The 21,921-nt window shown below is 40.9% G+C and overlaps 1 long non-coding RNA gene across 9 annotated transcripts in view; it reads left to right on the top strand.

Moving 5' to 3' along the window:
• LOC147913457 (uncharacterized) overlaps positions 1-21,921 on the top strand; it is a 134,743-nt gene that overhangs the window by 53,616 nt on the left and 59,206 nt on the right. For 4 of the 9 annotated variants that reach the window (XR_015548733.1, XR_015548734.1, XR_015548729.1 and 1 more), the window contains exons 3-5: positions 3,203-3,405; positions 10,035-10,134; positions 12,629-12,773. This is a non-coding gene — a long non-coding RNA (uncharacterized LOC147913457). Of the gene's footprint in view, positions 1-3,202; positions 3,406-10,034; positions 10,135-12,628; positions 12,774-14,469; positions 16,999-18,890; positions 21,917-21,921 lie in introns of those variants that run through there. The other 5 variants (XR_015548732.1, XR_015548727.1, XR_015548730.1 and 2 more) reach the window with 4 other exon arrangements.

The raw sequence follows: 21,921 nt of genomic DNA, 5'->3' as shown, positions 1-21,921 counted from the left end.
ATCTGGGAATAAGACCCTCTTTCTGGGTGGCTGAGCATATTTACATAAAACTCGAAAGTTATTGGAAGCCAAATTTTTCTGCCAGAGTAGACAAGTGATGGAATCAAATGTACAGACAGAAAGGAAAGAATTAAGCAAAGTGTAGAATAGAATAGAAAACAGAGAAGAGCCAAAGCAGAATCCTTTATGTCCTCACTCCCTTTGTTAGACCTACATCCTGAGACCCTGTTATTCCATCCTGAGGTTTTGAGTGCCCTTCCAGTTTCTGCAAACAAAATCTGTTTTTGTTTAAATTAGATCTATTTCTTCAACCTCAAGAGTTAGTTGTAGGAAGGTACTGCATTATTCAGGTGAGGGCACAGGTGAAGAAATTTCAAGTAATGGTCATTAATATGATCCTGTTGATACCTAGAGGCACAGGTTTTGGGTTTGTTTTTGTCAGTTCCTGCCCCATCTGCCAACCTCAGACCTGGCCCAGGGGCCTCTGATGCCACCAACATGCTCAGCTCTGTCCACCCTCAGAATCAATAAGACCCAGACATCAGGAGTCCTTTGCCTCTAAATTGAATTGAGAGCCCCTGGAGCCTAAACAAGTCCTTGCCAGAAGCTTCTCAGATTGACACTGAAAACCAGCACTGTTCGAGGGACTCATAGCATGAGTCTCTCTCTTCCAGACACCTCAGGCAGAACTGAAGATTGCATCTTCACCTTGGTCTCAATCTCCTAGCCTACCAGTACCTCTTCTGCTGCTCTGGTCAGTTTTACTGGAAACATTTCTGCTACCTCCACCTTGCCTCTCCCACTCCACCCAACTTGTTCTTTTCTGTAATATATTTGGTCCCACTTGTTTCAATCCCTGGTGGAAACTCCCAAAATATCACATTGCCACTCAGTGTTTGCATATTACACCGAACATTATAACAAAAGCATAAGATTTGAAGAGTAATTTTATTCTATTTCGAGAAGAAACTTAAGGTAGATATTGTTCGTATATCACAAATTAGGAAACTGTCATTCAGAGAGATTTGTTGACTTGTCTGACACAATATATGGTGAAGCTGTCATTCAACCAAGGACTTTTGATTCCAAGAACCATGCTCGTTCTACAATACCATGGTGCATGCACTAAAAGGTTACTGAGTTAAGCTGAATTCTTATTCTTTGGTTGGAGGGAACATAGAATGACCTTATATGTCAGCCTTCCAGCGTAGCCAAGAAAACCATCAGATCTGTACGTGTAACCAACGTAGTGTCCATCTAGATCATCATTTTACAGAAATGGTGAGAATTAATTCTTCCTTTCACAAATATATTGTAGTAAGTATGAAAAAGTTAAAGATGCAGTCTGATTTATTATTGTTAATGATTTGTAACAACAACTGAAAACATGATTCCAAATTTATCTTCTTTAGTTAAACTATAACTCAAAACAATGATAGGTATTTTAGGAATTGGATTAGATTTTGTTTTTAATTGGAGGCTAAAAACCAGCTCCATCTAAAAGGTATATTAAGGGCTTTAGTGCAAACTTGTCTAGACTGGGAGATTTACTGGAGGCCATTTATTTAATAGTTATGCATATGTCAAATAAAGTTGCTGTATTAATTTTCCATTGCTGTTCTAACAAATTACTACAAATTGTATTATCTTACAGTTTTGTAGATCAGAATTCTGACACGTGTCTCACAGGCCTAAAATCAAATGCTGCATCCTCTCTGGAGTCACTAGGGGAGGACCCGTTTCCTTGCACATTCAGGTTGTTAGTAGAATTCAGTTCCCTGTAGTCGTAAGACTGAAGGCCCCGTTTCCTTGCTGGCTGTCAGCTGAGGGCCGTTTCCAGCTTCCAGACACCACTGCATTCCTTGGCTCTCAGGCCCCATCTTCCATCTTCAAAACTCGCAACGGTGGGTCGAGTCCTTCCCCAGCTTCAAATCTCTCCTCCTTCTTCTGTAGCATCTCTCTAACTCAGCCAGGAAAGGTTCTCCTCTTTTATGGACTCACATGATCAGACTGAGTCCACATAGGTGATCCAGGATAATCTCCCCATTTCAAGGTCTCTTCTTTTAACCACATCTGCAAAGTTCCTTTTGCCGTGTAAGGTAACACATTCACAGGTTCCCGGCGTTAGGGAGTGGGCATATTTCAGGGGCCATTATTCTGCCTACCACAGCTGCCAAATCACTGTAAGTTTCAACCACATAGACTTTCCCAGTAATTTGAACTCCTCACATTCATTTGCTTTATTTGAATAAACAAAAATTTCTTAAATTTTTTTCTTCATTTTGAAGTTTTTCTTAGTTTTCCCCCCAACAGAAATTTATACTGTGCTCATAAAATTTAGCAAATGAATTTATATAAGAATTTCATTCTTATTAAATTTTCCAAACCATTTTCATGAACAACACATTCGACAAGTTCTGTTTGCCTTTTCATTTCCTCATACAACTGACTTAGTTTGATTTCGGAGGGATTTAAGGCTGCTTTCTCTCTTTTTGAATGTTGAAAGGACAATTTCACGGTAATAGATTTCCTGTCGAATAAGAATCACTTGTGCTCTTTTCTACATGAGAAAATTAAGATTTTCAATTTTACCAGAGATTATTCCATCTTTGAACAATGACTAGTTAACTTTCAATAATGATATCTGACTCCTACTCGCCCTTAATAAAACATTTAAAATACTGCTTAGTTAACAAAAAACTGATTTTTTCCAGTGACCAATTACCCAGCAAACGCATTATACAAATCTCTAGTTCTCCTTTTCTCTGTCAATACTTAGTAACTTAGCTCCTATATTAAAAAGGCCAGAAGAAATAAGAGGTGCAATTGAAAATTGGTTAGTATTATTGTAATTCTTTTTTAGTAGCTCTAGTAAAGGATGGATATTCAGTTATAATTATAATATGAGGCTTAGATGAAACATCTATTTCTTTCTAGCTTTTTCTTCAACTCCCTGAAAAGGTCTACTAAGTCTAATCGCTGTGCCTTTTTTTTTTTGTCCTTCTTTCCCATAATCTTATGCGCAACCAGCTTCAAATATCATGCCTATGCTGGTGACTCTCAAGTTCGTATTGCCAGACTCTCCAATGGCCCATTTTCCTATTCCTAACAAAGCTGTATTAGAACGCGCATTAACTCGAACACAAAATATCAAAAACTTTGTTCATCAATTTCATTATCATTATAATTATTGTATTTAAAGAGTTGAAGAGGCAGAACACAAAGAAGGCAAGATAAGAACTTGTTGGTGAATGTCTCAGAAATTAACAGAGGTACGGAAATTTGATCGTGTGGTATCAGAAAGTGAACCAGCTCACGTCAGCAGTGCTGAATTCTACACACAACTCAAGATGAAAGAGAACTGAGATGAGGTCATTGGTAAACTGGCAAATGGCTCTTCTAAAGGTAGTGACAATTTAACCTCCTGGAACAATATATGAGGGAGTCTGTTTTCTGGACTATTTGGGGAAAGAGGGACGGAATGGGTAGGAGGAACAGCAGCCAGTGTGATCAATTGATGTTTTCAAGATATAAATCTGATCATATCTCCTCTCTTCATCGCTTGAAATAGGGCTTAGTTCACAAGGCAGTCTATTGCCATTGAGTCTTCCATGTCCTGGGCAAATGCTCAGTACCCTTAGCTTTACAGAAACATGGAGTAATACCTTTGTTCTTGATAACGTTTGATGAACTCCTTGTATACCACAAGGTCTATAGGCCTCCAGCAGTGTTGCAGTGCCTGAGGGTCCAGCATATCCAATGTCAGTGTAGACTGCTTCACTAGAGTGCATCATGCAAAGCTGCTCTGCTTATGAGCCTCCTAGGGAAGCTCATATACAGTCACATACAGTCAACTTCATGGATTCTGCTTCCATCCATCCATCCTAGAATCGGCATCGATTCTAGGCAGCAGAAAGGAGATAAGTAGTAAATCAGGCATATTGCTGTATAACAAATTACTTGAAGATTTAGTGTCTTAAAACAACAAGCATTTGTTATCTCAGTGGGTCAGGAATTTGGAAGCAGGTTCGTCAGATGATTCTGGTACAGGGTATCTCCTAAGGCTGCAATCAAGGCATCAGCCAGACATCTCTACAGTGATAGATGGCAGCTAGACTTTTGATGGTGAACACATGCAGTTTATACAGAAGTCGAAATATAATGATGTACACCTGAAATTTATGTAGTGTTATAAACCAATGTTACCTCAATATAAATAAATATATGTATACATATATATTTTTTTTGGTGAGGAAGATTTGCCCTGAGCTAACATCTGTGCCAGTCTTCCTCTATTTTGTATGCGGGTCGCCACCTCAGCATGGCTGACGAGTGGTGTAGGTCCGTGCCCAGGATCTGAACCCACAATCCCAGGTTGCCAAAGTAGAGCGTGCTGAACTTAACCACTACGTCACAGGGCTGGCCCCAAATATATATTTTTAGAAAGATGTCAGCCAGAACTGCAGTCATCTGAAGGCTTGACTGGAGCTGGTGGATTCACTTCCAAACTCACTCATCACTCATATAGCTGTTGGCCAGAAGCCTCAATTCCATGCCATATGATTCTCTCCATAGGACGACATGGCAGCTGGCCCAGAGTAAGTGATCTGAGAGAGAGAGAGAGACAGCAACCACCTTCCAGAAAATATATTATGTGTCTCTTACAATTACTGGGAGGGCCAGAAGGTCAGTCTTGAGGATTCTGCAGGCAAAAACAGCACCCAAACCAGTAGGACTGTCCCCAGTGGAGATATCTCAGATGGCATCATTGGGTACAGACACTGGAGTTCAAACCACTGATACTAAAAAACAGAATCTGCACCACTGATTCCCCTAAAAGCCAGATTTCCCTTGCCAGAAAAGAATGGATTCTGTATAGCACATGGTCCTCAATTTCCACCCTTTCATAGCAAAATCTTAAGCATTTCACCAGTAAAGCCAGTGCCTATGCCTTAAGGCCAAAGGAGACTGGGAAAATTAACTTCTGGTTTCTATCTTGAGGAAGGTAACTTCCCAATCTAATATGGAAAATTTCCCAAACTAAAGTAGGGTATCCAAAGATACAAGACAATAATAAAGCCTAGAAGGGTCCACTACCCTGCTCCACTTAGCTTTGCAAAATCCACAAACACTCTCTTCTTTTTTTTTTTTTTTTTTTTTTTTTGGTGAGGAAGATCAGCCCTGAGCTAACATCCATGCCAATCCTCCTCTTTTTGTGGAGGAAGACTGGCCCTGGGCTAACATCTGTGCCCATCTTCCTCCACTTTATATGAGATGCTGCCACAGCACGGCCTGACAAGCGGTGCATCGGTGCACACCCAGGATCCAAACCCCGGGCCGCCAGCAGCGGAGGGCACACACTTAACCACTACACCATGGGGCCGGTCCCAAACACTCTCTTCTATACTTAAATTTGCAAACAGCAGCAACAAACCATGATCTATAATATAATCTAACTTATATCATAACTTATATTGTAATTTACTATAATATTCTATAATAACATAAACCATGACTTATCTGTAATATCCACGATCTACGGATATTATCCTTAGATCCATATCATGATAATGTCCCCATTATGACATTCTGTAACCTGTGGACTAAATTGTAAGGTTAAACACTACCAGCACACCCTATGTATAATAGTATATAGTGTAAAGTAAACAATTGAGAGGACAGGGGTAGAAACAGAAATAGATAACACAGTTGTGCAGGCGGTCATAAGGCTATAGTTGACAAGACTTACTTCCCCCACCACATGTTCCACGTTCTTTTGTTCTGAACAAGCAGCTCAGCTGGTTTGAGTTATTTATCTGCTGAAATGACCCAAACTTTTATTCCTAATGGATTGGAGCCCTTAGTGCCTGAGTGCACGGGATTACTGCAGTCTACCATTAACCTTTAGCGATATCAGCTATGGTATGAGAAAGTCTATTTTGTTGAAGCTGTGCATAATCTGAGTCTTGGGTATAGTCACTATGCTTCCTTGTATGTGAACCCACTAAACCAATTACTAGGGTAACTAGAATGACAAGTCCTCTTGTCTACTTGATCACTGAGATCCTCTCTGCAGTGGGTCATCTCTCATACACATACATACTTGGGGCACATATATTCTCACATCCCGAAAGATGCATCTCCCTACCACTTCCCCAAGTGTCCTGGTCACCAATCTTCCAGTATACAATTCTCTGAAAATTTTCTGAATATAGACACATTTCCTCAGGCCATCTCTTCTTCCAAACAAATTAAACAATGAGATGTTCTGGTCCAAGTTTTGCCAACGGGGAGGATTTCTCTTCCTCGCCCTCCTTCAGGGCCACTTCTAAGTCTATAATTGGACCAGAATTCAGCTCTGGCTGGTGCATAGCCATCAGTAAACAGGCTCATTCTTTTTCTTCTCAATCAATTTGTCTAAAGGAAACTCCTTCTGTAATCAGAGGCAAGAGGGGTGGGGAGATGTGGCCGTGTAGCAAGAGTAAGCATATTGGGAGTATGAACCATCTGCTTATTCAATTTAATTTGGCCATTTGGAACTGAAATGTACCATTTCAACTTGATGTTAAAGGGCTGCTAAACCACCTAAGGGCTTAGGTTCAGATATCACCCAGTCCTTGATGGGCAGTGCAGGTCCTAGGAACACCTATGGTGCCATGGCTGGGAATTTAATCTCTATTAGGAACAAGGAGAAAACCAAGAGCTGCTTTTCAAAAAGAATTGTTATCTGCCACGGAGCATTGCAATTCCCCTAGTAGGGACTGCCATAGACTCCATTTACACAGATCTGCCAATGATATTTGGATCCCCTGATCTTAAAAGATACAGAGTAGATCTGCTGGCCCAGCTAAAGAGCCTTCTCTTGCTCTGAAACCCACTCTAAGCTGACAGGCAGCCTTTCAGGCCACTTAGTTAAAGGTTTGGAGTAGATATATATGCCCCTTCTAAAATACAAAGACCACCAACCATTGTGCTGCTTTCTTAGTAGTAAAGGAAGCAAATCTCACAAATATTGAAAAACAAACAGAACCATATGTTTTGCTCATGTCTGTATTCTGTCCAGGAAAGATTTCCATTTCACAGATCTGAGAAAAAAAATCAAATATTCAAAAGTACTCTATCTGAAACTTTTACCTGGTGTTAATCTCTGGGAGGGAGAAGTAAGTAAAGAAATATCTTAAAGTAAAAAGTGAGCCTAGGGGCCAGCCCGGTGGCATAGCAGTTAAGTTTGCACGCTCCACTTCGGTGGCCCGAGGTTTGCAGGTTTGGATCCTGGGCATGGACCAACACACCACTTGTCAGGCCATGCTGTGGCAGCGTCCCCTGTAAAGTAGAGGAAGATGGGCACAGATGTTAACCCAGGGCCAAGCTTCCTCAGCAAAAAGAGAAGGATTGACAACAGATGTTAGCTCAGGGCTAAACTTCCTCACAAAAAAAAGAAAGTGGAGCCTAATAATACCTATTCTGGGAGTTATTTTATCTTATTTATTAATTATTTAAGCTTATTCATCTTTAATCTCCTGCACTTTTGAAAAATGCAGATACTAATAAGGCACCTGCACAAAGATGACTCAAACTCATAAAGCATTTCATATTTTTCCACTACTTACCACCCTGTCTGGCGTTTTTAATAATCTCAATGAATGCTTCTTTGAATGACTGATGGGATCATCACTAATGTGGCAGGGCAGAAATAGTGTGAACTTTGCAGCCTAAAAACATCAAAATCCAAATCTCATCTCTAATACTTATCAGCTCTGTGACCTGGGGGAAATTAGGCTGAACAATGGCCCCTCCAAAGATGGCCACCTCCTCGTCACTGACACCTGTGAATATGTCACCTTACACGGCAAAAGGGACTTTGTGGGTGTGATTAAATTAAGTATCTTGAGATGGAAAGGTTATCTTGGGTTATCCAGGTGGGCCCAATGGAATTACAAGGTCTTTAGAAGAGGAAGGCGGGAAGGTCAGAGTCAGAAAAGGAGCTGTGATGACGGAAGCAGAGACTGGAGGAACACAGCCCCGCTGACATCTTTTTTTTTTTTTAATTTTATTTATTTATTTTTTTCCCCCAAAGCCCCAGTAGATAGTTATATGTCACAGATGCACATCCTTCTAGTTGCTGTATGTGGGACGCTGCTTCAGCATGGCCAGAGAAGCGGTGCGTTGGTGCGCGCCCGGGATCCGAACCCAGGCCGCCAGCAGCAGAGCACGCGCACTCAACCGCCTAAAGTGGACCCAGTCTCTCCACGGCGGGAGCCCCACACACTCCACCACTGCCCCACACTCTCCACCCGCTCCTTGTGCACACCCTGCCCCACTGAAGTCGGCTCAGTTGCCAGGCTGCAGAGAATCCAGTCACCAATCTATGCAGGCCCACAAGTTGCCTGAGGGCTTGCTGTTGGGTGGGGCCAGTCTCTAGGGTGGGCTGCCTGCCCTGGCTGAGCTGGATTAAATCGGTGCTCTAGTGGGTGGGGCAGACCCTGGGCCAGCAGGCCCCAGGGAGAACTCCAATGGCATTGTGTCAGCATGCCAACACCAGGCCACAACAATGGCCGCCACCAATGTCCCAGTCCCTGGAGAGGTCTCACCTCTCACCGAGATGCACACAGGACCTATCAGGTGAGTCTCTTTTCACCAAAGCACTGTGCACCTTTCTTTCTGGTGATTTTTGGTTGCTTTCTGAAACAGGTGAGTTTGCGCGTGGGCCCATTAAGAGCCGGTTTTAATGTCTTTGTGAACCAGCTTTTCTGGGGGTACTCCCCAATGTTTTAGTAGCAGGCAAAGTCAGATATTATGCCACTCGTCTCGATTGTGCTGGGTCCACAAAATGCCCACAGCGGGGGCGCTCCCCTGCTCAGGGCCCTGCGCCTCCAGGGAGGGCTGCGTACCTGTGCGCTGCTCCCGGTGGCCGTGAGGCGCTGCGGCTTGTGAAGGAGGTGTTTTTCCTCTCCAGAAGGGAGTTTCTGCCTCTTTCACCTCAGTTAGGATTGTCCTTTGTTGCAGGAGTTCCTCTTATCCAGTTTTCAGTTCTCTCTCAGGGGTAATTTTTCCACCAGTAGTTGTAAATTGTCTGTGTCCGCAGGAGGAGGTGAGTTCAGAGTCTGTCTACGCTGCCATCTTGACTTCTTTCCCCAAAGCCTGCACTCTTGAGTCAGACTGAAGGGTGTTCCTTTCCAGGCTCCACCCTTGACCAATTCTAGGTTTCCTCATTTGTAAAATGGAGTTAAGGACAGGCTCATATCATAAGCCTGTTGTGAGGATTAATTGAAATATTACATGTAAAATACCAGGTCCCATGCCTGACACAGGTTAGCACACAATAATGTTGGCTACAACAATAACGTTGGCTCCTGCTACTCCTATTCCTAGTTTGTTTTTGCAACTTCACCACTGAAGCATTCAAAAATGATCTCTGTAATTTAAAAAGATGTCCCTGTAATTTCCTGCCACCAGATAACTATATCTTGCCGTGGTCACTCAGTCTGAACTTCAAAGACTGAAGTTGGCCTGGGGCTTAAAATGGTAGCGCTATCCTGGGCTCACCCAGATTTAACCTTAACCATTAATTCCTCCATTCCGCCCCAACAAGAAAAAAGTCTTTTTATTAAAATAACTCAACTAGGCTTCGGTAAACATTAACAAATACTGAAACCAATACTGTTTTCAGCTTTAGTAAATCAAATCCTTAGGATACAATTACATTTCTCTTCCTTGTCCTAAGCATGTCTTTACCAGCTAGTCAGTCTTTATACACAAGCATTTTTTCCTGACCTCTATGTAATTTAAAATGTATATTCTATAGCTCACATTTTGATAAATCATGAAGGATGTTTTAAAGAGCCCTTGTTTCAGTACCCCTCATAGACTTATAAACTTTTAGTTATAAATTAAAAATAAAATATAATAGGAAATATAAATCAAAATGTTCAACATGCATAGACATGGTTTATTACTAATTTTAAAGCACTTAGGAAATAAGAAATTGAAAAACTAGAGGGAATTAATTTCTGATTTTATGACGTTTTCTTCAGATAATATGTTCATGAACATCACTATCATTGTCATCACGAAAAACCAGAAAAAGGAAAAGAACATTCAACTGACATGGAAACGACTCATTTTCTATTTTAGGTAAAAGGCTAACGCGTGAGCATTCACAGTATTTGTGTTTGTGCTCATTCACATCGAATGAGTTAGTCAACATAGGAAATTTGTTTCCAATGAACTAAATTTGAATTAAAGTGCATATATACTTTGTCAACCAAGCCAGAACACTTTGGGGCATAAAAGGGGGCACTGTTAGGAGCTATGACAGAAAACATGTAAACTGGGACTGTCCTGGACAACCTGAACATGGATCAATGTGGTCATGGTTGTTTGAGTGGATGTGGTGTTACCCTGGGCGGGGGCAGCCAGAGGGGGAGGGAAAAGGAACTAGCACTGCACCATCTTAAAGCTGAGTCTGCTTCTATATTTACCACCCCTTCAGCTGGTGTCAAAGTGTCCTTTAAAGAGTTGCCTGGCTCTCTGGGTTTCAGGCTAACTTAGAACACAGAAGAAGGAACCAGAAGCTTTTAGATACTCACTGTCATTCTTCCCATTCTCATGGTTATCTTCCTTCACATTCTGTTTCTGACATAACTTCTCACACATTTATTATTCAATAAACTTTATTTTAGCATCTATTATGTGCTGGGTACATTCAGGGATGAATAAGTATTCTTAAGGAGCAGCAAATCATATAGAAGAGACAGATTTAAACATGAGTTTTCATGATATTCTCAAATCAGTGTCGGCCTCATTATATAATATCAGTGGGGGGCTAGAAAATGTGTGTACAGGTAGAGTGATAGCATGCGGGAAGGGGTGCCTTAAAAAATCTAATGGAATAAGAGAAGCATTAAAGAAGGTATAACTCCTAAGATAATAACCAAGTCTTTAGGCATCGCAGGCAGAAGAAACGAAAAGGATCAGAGACTTAAAAACTTGGTACTGAGGAAAACTAGAGCATTTTGATGTAAGAGTATACAGTGCTACTGATGGGATAGTGGGGGTGGAAATGGACAGGAAGGTTCTGTTGGAATCATGAAGGATTTTGTTTGCCAACCCAAGGAGTTTAGATTTTAACTGATGTGGAAAGGGAGCCACAGAGGCATTTAAGCAGAGCACGGTATGATTCAACTTACCTGCCAGAAGTTCACTCTGGGTCAGTACTGGGATCCATTAGAGGAGGGTGAACAGACCCCGAAAGAACTGCCAGGCAGTCAGTGCATTGTCCAGAATAGTCCTCAGCCCTGGATGAGCATCAGAACCACCTGGGAACTTTTTAAAAATACTGGGCCTCATTCCCAGAGGTTCTGGTTGAGTTGGCCTGAGGTGGGCCTGGAAATCAGTACATATATATATATATAAATATATATATTTATATATATACTTTTTAGGTTCAGAGAGATTCTAATGCACTACTAAGGTTGAGAGCCACTGAGATAGGAAAGTTCTTAAACCAGAATTAGGAATGGGGGTAGGTGTGAGCAATCGGGGGTAAAAATCTGTGGAATGTGGTGATAGGATATATGGTGAAGGAGTGAGGTACAGGGATGCATGTAGAATTTAAATAAATCCTAAGTTTTCTGGCTTGAGCTACTAGATTGACTTTGATGGCATTAAACTGTACCAGACTGTGTTTGAGAAGAGTTCACCTAAGGAACGAGATGTCCCCCCCCAAAAAAGTTAAATAAGTACTACTTTAACAAGATACCCAATAAATCTTTATTTGGTGATAGAACAGGAATTTGGAAGATGCTGACATTTTCAGTATTTGATGCTAAGGATTCATTAGCTTCATAGTCTCCTTTGGGGGGACATGGGGGATAGAGACATCCAATTGGCGATACACACATAAAGCAATTCCCAAATGCCCCTCTGAAGAAGATGCTATGGACTGACACGTTAAGCATTTATTTGGCAGTGCTTAGAACAGAATGCTTTAGTTTTTATTTAGTAAGGAGTTAGAGGAGGAGGGTGCAGGATGCTGAACGGTATCTTTCCTGTTTTCCAGATTTGTCAACTAAAAACCACAGCTGAGCACAAAAGGTCTGATTTTTGAAAGGACACAATGCCTGTCTTTTCCGCTTATTTCCAAATGTCTAGTAATGTCTTTGACAAGCAGAACAGCATTCTGTTCTCCCCTGCACATCATTCTCTGATGTGAAGAAAGGGGCAGGAGAGAGAGTGGAGCTGAAGGAAGACAGAGGAATAATTAGAAACAAATATTGCTTCCTCTGTGTCGTGTACTGTTCTAAACACGTTTAATTTTATTCTCCTAACGACTCTTTGAAGTAGGTACTGTTATCATCCTGATTTTTCATAGGAAAACAGAGGCATAGAGAGGTTAAGTAACTTGCTCAAGGCCACACAGCTGGTAAATAGCAGAGCTGGACTAGGGAATGCGGCTGGGCCCCACCAAGTCAACACTCTTCCCCAGTGCCAGGAAGTAGCTACCCCTGCACTTTTGACTGAGGGATTTGTTTCCAATGGGCAGGTGGACACTGCAGAAGTTGGCTAGGAGTTAAGTCAGTTTGCCCAGCAAGAGGGCTGCTCATAAAACATGTGTTTGTATGTTTAGGAGAATGAACCAACGAAGAGAGAAAGGTTGCAGACCTAGACGAGGGGACAAACTAAAGGAACAGGGTTCTGGAGAAGGTGAAGCAAGCTGAGGCTTCCCTAGCCCAAAGGAAAGGATTACCTTTTACCTGGATAAAGGACAAGAGGTAAGAATGCAGATAACTTTCTAGACACACCTTGGGAACTGAGGTGGTTCATATCTGACAAAGCAGGAAGTAAAACCTGTGCTGAGAGTGAAGAGTGGGGAGTGGTTTGGGGTGTTGGCAGTATGGAGATTACACTTAGAGGTTGCTAAGCAGGTTTAGCAGCATCAGAGTCAGGAGCAGCCACATGGCTTGTGGCTACTTAGGTTAGAGCCCAGAGCAAAATGAAAAGCAGTCCCTTGTCCAAAATTGTTAAGAATTTCAAGACAACAAAAACACGGCATTGAAAGGAGCAGAGGCAGAGTCCTGCGGAGGGTGGGGCCCCGAGAGACTGCACAGGTCAGGCACTGGTGAAGCCTGATCAGAGGTCATGGGTGAAATGATTCTATGCTGACATCAGCCTGAATTTACAGACCAGATTTCTGATTCACTCCACTACTTCTAACCAAAACTCTCTCCATGAGGAAGAAGAAGAGAGACAGGTGGTGATTAAATTCCCTCTGCTCACAGGCAGTTTTCCATCTCTTGATTTTGTAGCTGAGTCAATTACTCTCCTCTTTCTGTAACGGAGGGTGTTGATTTTTGTTTGTGAGCAAGTCTTGCTGATTATCCCAAAGTCTTTTGCTACATTGCTCTGTAGTAATAACATCAGATAAATTACTGGCTTAAAAAGAGATGGTTTCATACTTAAAAAGATGATCAACAATTCCTTAATATCGTTAAATGTTTAATAAATGTTCAAATTTCAAAAAAAGTGACTGTATGTCTTAAAACAGAGAACACATTTTTTAACAGAACAAAATTATTTTATTTCAAGAGATTAGAGAATATTATCATGGGGCAATAGAAAAAAAGATATTTTTGTGAAGTAACTTTGAAACTAGCCAGTTTCCTAAATCCACGTAAAGATAAAATGGGTTACAAGTCATATTATATAAACATTACATAGCAGGTTTCAAATTATATTTAATTTCAGAAAATTAACATTTCATCTGGGTGTTTCCTTCCGACATAAATCTCACTCTCTTTCAAAAAAATTAGTGTTTTTCCAAATACAATTTTTTTCAATCATTAGTTGGAAATATTTGTTTTAGAGCTAATGAGAAAGTCAAATATTTGTTTAAATACTTGAGTAACCTGACTTGCGTATATAACTCTTATAATTTTTTTTTTAATTTTTTTATTTATTTATTTTTTTCCCCCAAAGCCCCAGTAGATAGCTGTATGTCATAATTGCACAGCCTTCTAGTTGCTGTATGTGGGACGCGGCCTCAGCATGGCCGGAGAAGCGGTGTGCGCCCGGGATCCAAACCCGGGCCGCCAGCAGCAGAGCTCGCGCACTTAACCGCTAAGCCATGGGCCTGGCCCTTATAATTATTTTTGTTGCCAAGAACACTCAAGATTCTGAGCATACCTGCTGGTTATGTTTTCAAAAACATTTGTACTATCAGACTAGCTGAAACTATTTTAACTATGTTCGTAGAGATTTTGTGGCAGTGAGAATGCACATGAAGAAACATTTTCAAAATAAATAAAACTGTTGAGATAAAAAGAAGCAGGTAGCATCTTCTGGTCCTCCCTTCTGTCTTAAGAAAATATGCTAGTGTAATTATACCATTTTCAAAGACCTCTAGGAATGTAAACTATAATGGTTTGGTTATACATGTACCTCAATTTTTTTTTTTTACTACCACTGTAGAAAATTCCATGGAGTCAGGCTTTGATCAGACTTTGAGTCTAGCCACAGTGGTTCGATACGGACGCTCGCCAACATTAATGTACACACCAATCAACCAGAGACCTTTTAATATGGAGATTCTGATGCAGTACATGTGGGTACGCCTGAGAGTCTGCATTTCTAACAAGCTCACAGATGAAGCCTCTGCTGCTGATCTGTGGACCACACTGGGAGGAGCAAGGACCTAGTTATCTCCCGGGGGGCTAGGGTTGTGCACTCTAACCAAGCCAGGCCAGTTAGTGAACACAGAGAAAGCCAAGGGATCGGGGAGCAGAGGTGGGAGGAGAGAGAGTCATCATTTTGTTTCAGCTTCCAGCTAGTTGTATCTGGTGCCAGTTCCTCCACACTCCAGTTACACAGGCCAGTAAATCCACTTTTTGTTTAAATAGGGCTAAGTTGGATTTCTTCACTTGCAACCAAAAGAATACCACATAGAATATAAACTTTCTGTAGATATATAATCAAACAGTGTTCAAGCTGTCCTGAACAAAGCTATTCCTCATTATTACATTTGCAACCTACCTACCATAAAGAATGATGAATTCTGACTCGTGATTGTGAGAAATAAGTAGAAACAAATACGTTAATTGCCAAATTACTTGTTACGTGTTGGAAATTCACTTATTTTTCTATTACATTAGTCATTTTCTAAGATAAGCTAAGAAAATATCTTTTAGGGCTTCTCTTTGATCAATTGAGTGAAAAAATGTTTATTTTCCACAAACATTTCATAGTAGGGAGGAAAATGTTCATTCCCACTCTACTGACTTCCTGTAAGTATTTCTCTATTGACTTCTCCATAGGTGACTATAGCTCTGGAACCAGGAAAAGGATACAATGCATCTCCAGTCCGATGTGAGGTGGAGACATCCATAGAGCTAGACTAGTATTCTAGATGACACATCGTTGGGTCCTAAAATCCCACCAAGTTCATATGTGTCTACCAACTACACTTATTCATAAAAGTGTAAACTAATCGTTTTTAATTCACATGAAAAATAAGTTGAGATCATTTTGCATTTTTAAAATTAGGCTCTCTGTTAACTGCATGATGGATTAAATCGGTCGTCCTCTACTTACATGGCATAAATTATTAATCGCCCTTGGAGAAGAGACGGGTGGCAATTCTGAAGACAAGGTTAAATAAACACGGAGAGTCTTCCTAGTGAAAAATGACTCATTGTTTTGAGAGGTGACAGTGTCACAGTTCCCCGAGATAAATAGAATAGATCTTCCCATCCTAAGTACAAACAGCAGAGTAATTAGCAAATTCACAAAGCATGGCTGTTATCCTTTTGTTAGAGCAATTTATTTTTAGTCCAAGCAATAGTTTATTTTGTGAGACTAGGATAAATCAAGACCACAAAAATACTTTAACTCATAGCCTTTCTGTGCTTCTTCCTCCTGGCGGCCTTTCTGTTCCCTTGGGCCCAGGTGGGGCGCTTTGCGTGGGCTCCCACAGTGTCCCTACTTGCCCCATCATCCACAGAACCACACCACACTTATTCACTTCTCTGAATCCCACACCCTTCTGCGAGGTTAAGTGTTTAACACAAAGCTAAGTGTTTTAAATATTTGTTTACTACACGGGCAAGAAAGTTGGAAGATGCTACATTACAACCAACTTAATTTATAATGGGAGGGGCACCTTATGCTTGTAAGTGTAGTGCTGTGCTTGTGTAGTGCTGATGCAGTCTGCTTTGAAAAAATTTCATACTGCATCAAGTTTGTTCTTTTTTTTAATGTATTAACATGAAAAAGTTTTGGTTTTCCTTTATAAAACAAAGTTACCCAAATGCTGCTGAATTTGGTTTAAAAAGTCATGGGTGTTGTGCTTGCATTCAGGAAACTTCAAATCCGAAGTTATAACCAAGGGTTTCACAGTATCAGTGAAATAAACACCCAACACCTTCTCAAGGTAAAAGAAGGAGGTGGTGTGAGTTTTTTCGCTGCTGAACTATATCAACAACTACCACTAGGGGGTGCTTCATCTCCTCTTATTTCCAGCAAACAGAATGCTGCGTTGACGGCACACATTGCTATATACATAAGCTGATACTTCCATTCTGCGTTGTAAGCGCAAGTTAATTTATCTTCAAATTCTATATTAGCCCATACATATTTGACATCTATAAGCAAATAGTTTCATTCATGTTTACTGAATGCTAGTCAATTTACTCTCAAATGATCACTTTCCTTAGTGGAAATCAATTATACGTGTAATTTTTTTTTTCTATTTTCATGGCTCCACTGACATAATAAGAAAAAAATGTGTTCAGTATCAAAAGTAATAAACTTTTCCATTCCAAAAATAGGTAATAATTATGTATATGCCTAAGGAAATTAAAGAAAAAGAAAGATTTAGCAACTGTTTTTAACTTAATAATGAGTTTCCCCCAAACGTTGTCAATGCATGGCACACTTAGTGTCTCAGGAAATTTTCTGTGATGTCCTAGGCCAAAAATACCCAAAGTTCTGTTTATTAAGTAGTCAGGTTTAACAACTTAAGAAGTATTTAAGTTCTAACAACTTAATAGCTATTTGAAAAAATATATACACATAAATAGAAAGAAAAACTAATATTTCATTTTATTATTTCACACTTAATCTATTTGTTATCTATTGCTACCTAACAAATGACTCCCAAAATGTAGTGACTTAAACAAGTATTTATTATCTCATCATTTCTGTGGATCGGGAATCCGGGAGGGGCTTGGCTGGGTGGCTGTGGCTCAGGATCTCTCCCAGGGTTGCAGTGGGGATGTCAGCAGGGGCAGCAGGATTCACTTCTAAGCTGGCTCCTTCACAAGGCTGTCGGCAGGAGGCCTCAGTTCCCTGCTGGCTATTGGAAAACAGGCTCCGGTCCTCACCAAGCGGCCACCTCCACAGAGCTACTTGAGTGTCTTCACAACATGACAGCTGGCTTCCCCAAAAGTGATCCAAGGTAGTGGGTAAGGAGGAGGTCGCAATGCCTTTTATGACATAGAATTGGAAATCACACATCGTCACTTCTGCCATATTCTATTTTTTAGAAGCTAGTTAAGTCCAACCCACACTCAAGGGGAAAGGAAGTAGACTCCCTCTGTTAAAAGAACGATTATCAAATAACTTTGGACACATTTAAAGACCACTACACTTACCAGTGAGGTACACGCACCTGTTGGACATTAGTTAATTTATGTGTCAACTTGACAGGGCTAAGGGGTGCCCAGAGAGCTAGTAAAACACTATTTCTGGGCGTGTCTGTGAGGGTGTTTCTGGAAGAAATTAGCATTTGAATCTGTAGACTGAGTAAAAAAAATCACCCTCCCCAATGCGGTGGGCATCATCCAGTCCATTGAGGGCCTGAATAGAACAAAAAGGCAGAGGAAGGGCAAATTAGCTCTCTACCTGAGCTGGGATGTCCATCTTCTTCCACCCTCATACATCAGCGCTCCTGGTTCTTGGGCCTTCAGACTCAAACTGCAACTTACGCCACTGGCTCCCCTGGCTCTCAGGCCTTCAGGTTTGGACTGGAACTACCCCACAGGCTTTCCTGGGTCTCCAGCTTACAGACAGGTGGATCCTGGGACTTCTCCACCTCCATAATCACATGAGCCAATCCTCATAATAAATCTCTTTCTATATATCTACATATATATATCCTGCTGGTTTTGTTTCTCTGGAGAACTCTGACTAACACAGGCACTACACACTCAAACCCTGGAATCAGATTAGAAACCACCACTTTTGACTCCTGTTCCACACTGATTTTCATGTACTGTCTACTTTTTATCACAGCAACCACTGGACACTCAGCTTCACAAAGATGTGTCTTCTATAGAAGCACCTATCTAAGGTTGAAACTATAAGCTATCTTGACCTAGCAATTCATGCGGTGGCCAACAGATGTTGTTGTGTTTCCCTCAAAATTTTTAAATGCGTCCTAAAGCCTCTGTGAGTTCACTGCAGCCCTCTGCACTGCCTCAGTGCCCAGTCTGGGAACCACAGACTTAATGACCTTTGTCTCAGAGATGAAAATTAAGGTTGAACGTATGTTTAAAAAAGCTTTCTAGATGTGTCAACAGTTTCTCTATTATTTGTACTCCAGGGAAATGATGAAAGAAAAATGAGGAGGCTATTTCTATCCATGGTATTGAAACAGAATGAAATGTTTTATCTTGTTATCAATGCTTGTGGGATGTAAAAATATTATAAGGGCAGAAAATTTTCCCTCTGCCCATTTTACCCAAACATCAGCTGGACATGAAGGAAAAGCAATCTAAGAATGAAAAAATACAACTTAAAAAAAGCTTGGGAAAAAAAAATCAGTATCCAAGAAATAATTCCTTCCTTTTTATTAAAAAAAAAAAAAAAAACTTTTTATTTTCCTTTCCTAATAGAATGGTATTTTATTTGGAGTCTGCGCCAAAGGACTACACAGTACATCTTTTTCCTCATTCATTGGAAGTTAGTCTTCGATGAAGAGAAAGCTCGGGTAATAAAAGGTTTTTCTGTTAATTGCAGCAGATAGAAAAACACAACAACAACAAAAACAACATATTTCTCTTTGCTTCTTCCTGAAACCCCACTAAAATAACAACAAAAAAAATTTTTTAAGGACATAATAATCCCACAAAAAAAAAGAGAGAGAAAGAAGAGGTGATGATAGCAGAGAATTCTTGTCCACAAAATCCTGGAAGATGGAAAGCTGATAACCTGGTAGTAAATGACGTAGGTTTCAGCTTTCTCTGCTCTGCTAAGTACCAGAAGAGGGAAAAAGCCCACTGGAAGCAAAGCTGAGTGATGCCACAGACACCCAGGACATCTCGTCAGTAGAGGAACCATGGGCTCTGAAGGCACTGGGTTTGAAATGAGGGCTGAAAACAGGAGACTTTGTGAAGAGTCTGAATAAAGAGTTAACAGGCTTTTTAGTCCCCTCCCCTGTCCTTGTAGGCACATGACCACGTGTCACAGAAGATGGGAGGTTCCCTACTGTAACAGAGACTGTCAATGAGTCTACTTTCAGAAGCGGGATCTCTGGTCCCCTCCCACTCTAGGCCCTGAGAAAGCTGACTGTCAGGCTTACGCTCCGTCATGCAAGATCACGGGGAAGGCCTCTGGGGAAAGTGTCTAGTCCAATAAATATGAACAGCCAGGAGTCCCACAACAAGACAGCCAGCTCCCGCCTGGTCACTCCACAATGAAATCTGACACTTGATATGCTTCATGTGAACATGAGTTTCTGATCAGCATTTTAGAGCCCTGATCTTTATTTTGAAATAACTTACATTAAAATTTCCAGATCAGAAAAAAGACCTCTTGTAACCCTTTTATTCAGATTTCCCAAATATTAACATTTTACTGAATGTACATGATTGCCAACTCTTTCTTGTTCTCTCTCTCTCCCTCCCCCTCTGTGTGTGTGTGCGCGTGTGCGTGTGTGTGTGGGGGGGGAAGTAATATACCCGTTATCATTAGTTGTATTCTGAACCTTTCAAAAGAAAGCTTCAGACATGAGATCACATGACCCCTAAATAATCTAGTACATATTTCCCCAAAACAAGGACACTCTCACTCAAATTTTGCCAGCTCTCCAAAACTGCCTCATTTTCCTTTCTGGTCCAGAGCTAAACCAAGGAATATGTGTTACATTTAGTTCTTATGTCTCTTCAGACTCTTTCGACCTAAAACAGTATTTCTTGGTCTTTGGTGCCCTTATCAGTTTTAAATTTTAAAGAGTACAGGCTTCATTCTGTAGGATGACCCTCACAGTGTTTCTCAGGACCGGATGCAGGTTATGTATCCTTGACAGGAATACCGTGGAAATCATCATGTGATTTTCTCAGTGCATCTCATCAGAGCTTTCAAACTCAGCAAAGAAAAACAAAAACAAAAGCAAGTATTAAGTCTGAGAATTTTTTTTAAAGTACAGGAAAGGCAATGAAGCCAGAGTTTGCTATCTTAAAGAGCTGGGAAGAATCAGACACCCTACCCTCCTTGCAAGCCAACAAATGAGCGCACCACAGTTTTGTGGATGCTGGCAAAAGAAACAAGACTCTTGGACCAGAGGCAAAGGATTTTACTACTCATAGTACAGCAAGCAGCACAAGCTTCATGGTCACTCTGGTCCCCTTGCTTCAAGTCCCAAGAGGGTGACAAAGTGGCCAGGTGGATGCGGCATATGCCAGGGTTTGTATCATAGCTGAGAAACCCTGAGCTTAGGGAACCCCAGTCTTTTATAATGGGCTAAAAGCAAACCTGGATGACCTTTGCCCCAAAAGAGAAACATTATCTTTATCATACTGGACAGTAAACACACCTGCGCTCTGCGTTGGAAGGAGACACTAGCACTATCTTCCAAGGCTGTTCGCTACACATACATCCTTGAAGTGGCAGTCTGGAACACGAGCTGTCAGTGCATCTGCTCAGAGGATGTGCAGAAATGCAAAAGACCCACGGAGAATTGCCTTCCAAGCACTATGGGACTCACCTTTGAAAATAATGACAAAGTCATAATAGAGGAAACTGTGGATTTGACCTCACCAAAAACTGTGACTTAAATGTATTGGGACTGGGGAGGAAAGGAAGAGTATGTTGAGGAATGTGGAATGACATAAAAGATATTAAATCCTAATATTCTATAGTAGGAAATAATTAGATAACATCTAAAACAGAAAATCAAGAAAAAGAAGTAAAAGTGTGTTATTTTTTTAAAAAGAGAAATAACTACAGTGAATGTGACATTGCCTCCAAGGTACAGAATTCATGGGATGGGAAAGTTGGAACAAGTAACTGCTTTTTTTCCAACAGAAGCTATTTGACATTATAAACCATGCACATGATTATTTTCATAAAAATTAAAATGCAATTTAAAAAGAGAGAGAGTGTGCAATCCTGGGGCATAATAGTTTTATTATAATCGTTAGATTATGGCTTGAGGAAATTTAATCTGCCCCAAAGATCTCTAAGGACCTAATGCGAATAAAGGCACCTCATTTTTTGAAAGAGTGGCTTTTGAAGGTATAAAGCCAGCACCCTTATCTTAAGGACCAGATATTCACTGAAGTTCTATAGGACAACCCCCCAGCCCTGGTAGGTGTGATTGTATTTCCACTCTACCATTCATATAACCACTCAATGATTACATGCCCTTTTCCAAGAACCTTGGGAGAGAGAAAATGACCTCACAGCTGGTGTGGTGTCTGTAATAATCTCTTCCAGCTGCTCTAGGCTGTATTCACAACAAAGGAAGCTTGACTTTGTGCAGCCTTCCAGGCTGTTAACGCTCAGGAGCTCATCCATCTATGCCCGACAATATAGATGGGAGCGGATTACGGGTGGGAAAAAGGTAATGGATAAAGAAGGAAGCTAATGTGTTGGAATTTTATAAAGAGTCAAGTGTTATGTTATCTCATTTAATCTTTTCTTCCA

The sequence above is a fragment of the Ceratotherium simum genome, chromosome 27, assembly GCF_057802395.1.
Source record: "Ceratotherium simum simum isolate JZ-2026a chromosome 27, ASM5780239v1, whole genome shotgun sequence".
Classification (NCBI taxonomy): Eukaryota; Metazoa; Chordata; class Mammalia; order Perissodactyla; family Rhinocerotidae; genus Ceratotherium; species Ceratotherium simum.
Note: the sequence above shows the minus strand (reverse complement) of the source record. Positions and strands in the feature narration are given on the sequence as shown.